At 44.4% G+C, this 5,257-nt stretch overlaps 1 pseudogene; it reads left to right on the top strand.

Annotated features, from left to right (window-relative positions):
• The first annotated feature begins 4,674 nt into the window (after window positions 1–4,674).
• LOC147470357 (uncharacterized) overlaps window positions 4,675–5,257 on the top strand; it is a 754-nt pseudogene continuing 171 nt past the window's right edge.

Below are 5,257 nucleotides of genomic sequence, written 5' to 3'. Positions count from 1 at the left end.
AGCAGGATGTTTGGAACATACCGATAGACCGGGAATCGACTACGCTACCGTTGACACCTGATTTCTCCGCCTGTGCATGTGTGTTGTGTTATTGTTTATTACTGTGATCATTGTGCTGTAGTGAATATCTCTACCGTGCACCATAACGTCAGACTATCTGCGTTATGGAATAAACCTGTAATGTTCAAACCCCGTGTCTGGCATCACTACCTATTTTGTGGTGGGTTGTTAATTATGATAGACTAAGACAACCCTCACAGAGAGAGAGAGAGGCAGACAGAGTGAGAGAGAGAGATGGGCAGAGAGAGGGAGAGAAAAAGAGAAAGAGAGAGAGAGTGAGAGACAGAGACAGAGACAGAGACAGAGACAGACAAAGTTAGAGACAGAGAGAGAGAGAAATGGAGATAGATAGAGAGAGAGAGGCAGATAGATAGATAGAGAGAGAGGTAGACTGAGAGAGAGAGATAGAGGCAGATATATATATATATATATATATATATATATATATATATATATATATATATATATATATATATATAGAGAGAGAGAGAGAGAGAGAGAGAGAGAGAGAGAGGCAGATAGAAAGAGAGTGAGAGAGAGAAAGATTGATATATATATATATATATATTATATATATATATATATTATATATATATATATAAGATAGAGAGAGAGAGAGAGAGAGAGAGAGAGGCAGACAGAGTGAGAGAGGCAGACTGAGAGAGAGAGATGGGCAGAGAGAGGGAGAGAAAAAGAGAGAGAGAGAGAGAGAGAAAGAGAGAGAGAGTGAGAGATAGAGACAGAGACAGACAAAGACAGAGATAGAGAGAGACAGAGACATACAAAGACAGAGATAGAGAGAGACAGAGACAGACAGAGACCGAGAGAGAGAAACAGAGACAGAAAGAGAGAAGAAGAAGAGAGAGATAGATAGAGAGAGTGAGAGCGAGAGAAAGAGAGAGAGAGACAGGGAGAGAGAAAAAGAGAGAGAAAGAGATTGAGAGAGAAGAAGAAGAAGAAGAAGAGAGAGAGAGATGGGGATAGAGATAGAGAGAAACAGAGAGACAGACATAGAAGAGAGATAAAGAGATTGAGAGAGAGTAGAAAAAGAAGAAGAAGAAGAAAAAGAAAAAGAAGAAAGAGAGAGATTGATAGATAGAGAAGAGAGAGAGAGAGAAAGAAAATAAGAAAGAGTGAGAGAGGCAGACAGAGTGAGAGAGAGAGAGAGAAAGACAGAAAGAGACAGAGACAGACAGAGAGAGAGAGACAGAGAGAGAGATTGAGAGAGAGAGGAACAGAGACAGAAAGAGAGAAGAAGAGAGAGAGATAGAGAGAGAGATGGGTAGAGAGAGGGAGAGAAAAAGAGAAAGAGAGAGAGAGAGATAGAAAGAGAGAGAGTGAGTGAGAGAGAGAGAGAGAGAGAAAGAGAGAGATTGAGAGAGAGAGAGAGATAGAGAAAAAAAAGAGAGAGAGAGAGAGATTGTGAAAGAGAGAGAGAGAGATGGGGAGAGATAAGGAGAGAAAAAGAAAAAGAGATAGAGAGATAGAGAGAGAGAGTGAGAGAAAGAGTGAGAGAGAGAGAAAGAGAGAGAGACAGGGAGAGGGAAGAAGAGAGAGAAAGTGATTGAGAGAGAGAAGAAGAAGAAGAAGAAGAAGAAGAAGAGAGAGATGGGGAGAGAGAGATAGGGATAGAGATAGAGAAAAACAGAGAGAGAGAGAGAGAGAGAGAGAGAGAGAGAGAGAGAGAGAGAGAGAGAGAGAGAGAGAGAGAGAGAGAGAGAGAGAGAGAGAGAGAGAGAGAGAGAAAGAAAGAGAGAGAGAGCGAGAGAGAAAGAGATATAGAGATAGAGAGAGGGAGGAGAGAAAAAGAGAGAGAAAGAGAGAGAGAGAGAGATGGGCAGAGAGAAAGAGAAAGAGATAGATAGATGGAGAGGGAGAGAAAGAGAGAGAGGAGAGAGAGAAAGAGAGAGAGAGGAGAGAGAGATGAGATAGAGAGAAAGAGAGAAGAGAGAGAGAGAAAGAGAGAGAGAGAGAGAGAGAGAGAGAGAGAGAGAGAGAGAGAGAGAGAGAGAGAGGAGAGAGAGAGAGAGAGAGAGAGAGAGAGAGAGAAAGAAACACAAAAACAAGAGGATTATTTTAACAATAATCCAGACACAGCAGGCTACTATTACCAAATTGGTTAAACAGCTCTCTGTGTTCTCTGGTTGATCTTCCTGCTACCATCATTTCTGCGCTGTTCCAGTGAAATCAAAGGCTGCAACTGCAAAGCCTGACAAGATCTGCGCAGAGTTCTCGAATCAAACTTTGGATTGGTGGAATCACACTCCTTTTGGAATAAAGAATACTGTTCAAAAAATTAATCCCACCAGCCGAGAGCCCCGTCAGCAGAAACAGGGAGGAACGAGGGCGCAGCAGAAGAAGAGGCCAGTTCCTCCAGTGTGCTCTCATTGCAAACGGCGGGGACACAGTGATCAGAACTGCCGTAACAAAACTTCCTGCGACTTTTGCAAAACAATAGGTCATACTCTTAGCAGCTGCAGGTGTAAGGCTTCAGTAGAAAAGGCTGAACTGCTCGAAAGAGAAGTGAAGAGTTTGATGTCAGAATACCGAAAGTCTCAAACACAGAGAACAGCAGCTCATCCTCAACTTCTACTCCCATCTCCGCATCAGCAGCGATACTTCTTTCCACCCCCGCACTGGACCGCACTGGACCGCTCAACAGCTCGGTGCCCCTTCTTGGTCACACCCTAATTCTAACAGCTACCAAGTGCCACTGTACTAAATGACTGAACTGACTCCTACCGCTCAGGCTCTTCCAAGAAACACCCAGCGACACCTCAAAGTTCTTTCTGCTAATGTCAGAGGCCTTCGGACCAATATTGAGAAGACTCACATTGCCATCAATACAAATGCCGACATAATAGTGGCTACTGAAACCTATATGAATGCAAAGGTAGAACCTGCATTCGGCAGGATAAGAGGCTACTCAACCTTGATAAAGAAGAGACAGGAAAGGAAAGAATTTCGGAGGTGTAGCCGTATGTTATAAAGAGAGCCTACAAATACAGTCATTAACATTTGACCTGCCAGACTGGCTAGAAGCCATGTTTTTCAAGGTCATGCTGAAATCTAATGAGTCTTTACTACTATGTGCACATTACAGGCCGCAATGGCAAGGCAGGACACCGATGGACTTCCTAACGGAAAGCTTGGATGATCTGCAGGCTCGGAACAACTGTCAGCACCTCTCTGAGGACGCTATCTCCTGGGACATCAGATCATTTTGCAGTTATCTCACATCTCTGTCTTGTCCCTGCAGGTGACGAAAGCAGGCAAAGCAAAATCTGGCTCTGGAACCATGCCAACTGGTCAGGCATGAAGGCAGAACTTGTCACTAGACTGGGATGTTCTTCTGGCACGGAATGCAAATGACAAGGCTTCCCTTCTCACCAATCTTCTCACCACACTTCAGGTAAATATGTCCCGTCCCGGACATGCATCACAAAACCAGGGGACCAAGCCTGGTTCGGTTACAGATGCCATTTAGCCTCCAATAGAAATACAGACTGTGGAAACGATACAAATCAAATCCAACAAGACATTACAGAACTCTATACAAAAATGCCTGTAGAGAAATGACAGCCACCTATAAATGGGCTCGTGACAGATGGCAAGAGGACACAAAGAGAAAATTGTCAAGTCTAGGAGCAGGCAGCAAAGAGTGGTGGTCACTTGTCAAGGAGCACCAAGGAGAAACTCGGGAGTCCATGATACCCCCGCTAAACAAAGGCGATGGTACAACCGCTAAAAGCAACCAGGAAAGAGCCGACCTTCTCGGAAGAATATTCAGCAGAAAAATAACTGTCAACAGGACACCTCCAGAGTTACCCTTGATGTGCCATGAAGCACTCTCTAGTTTTCAGGTGTGCCACACCAGAACGAAAAAGACCCTTCTAAGTATTGATACAAAGAAAGCACCAGGTTCAGACAATGTCAGCCCACACACTCTACGCAGAGTTATCCCCACCCTTATCTTCACTCTTCCAGTCTTGTATTGAAGAAAATTGCTGGCCCACCATCTGGAAGGAAGCAAGAGTGATTCCTCTTCATAAGAAGCAATCCAAGGCTAATCCCGAAAACTATCGGCCCATTTCCCTCTTGCCATGTATCAGCAAGGTATTTGAAAAGATAATTGCTGAACAGCTCATGGAACATTTGGAAAACCACAATCTAATTTCCATCAGACAGTTTGGTTTCCGATCATACCGTTCAGCTGCTGACCTTCTATTACTACTTACTAAAAAATGCCAAGACGCACTAGATAACAGTCAAGATACTCTGGTAATAGCACTCGACATCGCCGGCGCCTTCGATAGAGTGTGGCACAAAGGACGCTTCACTAAACTGCAAGCCAGAGGCATAAGCAATAATTTTCTGGGGTTATTCGATAACTACCTCACTGGAAGATCACTAGAAGTAGTCGTCGGTGGTCAATCGTCCCAGAAGTATCCAGTAGAGGCATCAGCACCACAAGGGTCCGTGCTTGGCCCAATCCTCTGGAACATTTACATCGATGATTTGCTCATGGAACATCCCGAAATTTCTGCGTATGCTGATGATTGCACTCTCTCCGTCTCATATAAACGCGAAAATCATGATGTCGTTGCAATTGATATGAATTCAAAGTTGCATGCAATCCAGGAATGGGGATCACAATGGCAAGTAAATTTTGCTACTAACAAGACACAAGCAATGGTTATATCCCGTTTTTCGGCTGCGCCAAACGTCATGAGTGGCAAAATTTCAATGAATAGTATTGCCCTTCCACTAGAGGATTCTATTTCAGTTCTTGGCGTGGACATAGACAATAGTCTAAGATTTAATAAGCACATTAGCCAGATCTGCAGGACAGCTTCTCTGAAAGGGACATCCCTCCGACGCATATTACAATTCTCACACTATACAAGTCCCAGATCAGACCTCATCTCGAGTATGCTTCACTGGCATGGTCCTCCGCGGCGCCCACCAACCTCAGTAGGCTGGGTAAAACAGAAAAACGGGCCCTCGGGCTTATCCAAGACGCAACCAATCCCTCTTGCATAGACTCGCTGGAACATCGTCGCGATGTCGGGGCTCTAGCAGTGCTCCACAAGGCTCAGGTGCAGCAGATGTCTCATCTATTTAGCCTCCGTCTTCCACCAATCGTTCGAGAGAGAAGTACGAGAACGGTACAATCTAGTCGACAGCTGGTGGATGT

Source organism: Penaeus japonicus, unplaced genomic scaffold (assembly GCF_977035675.1).
Source record: "Penaeus japonicus unplaced genomic scaffold, GWHDUDI00000001_assembly GWHDUDI00000015, whole genome shotgun sequence".
Taxonomy (NCBI): Eukaryota; Metazoa; Arthropoda; class Malacostraca; order Decapoda; family Penaeidae; genus Penaeus; species Penaeus japonicus.
Note: the sequence above shows the minus strand (reverse complement) of the source record. Positions and strands in the feature narration are given on the sequence as shown.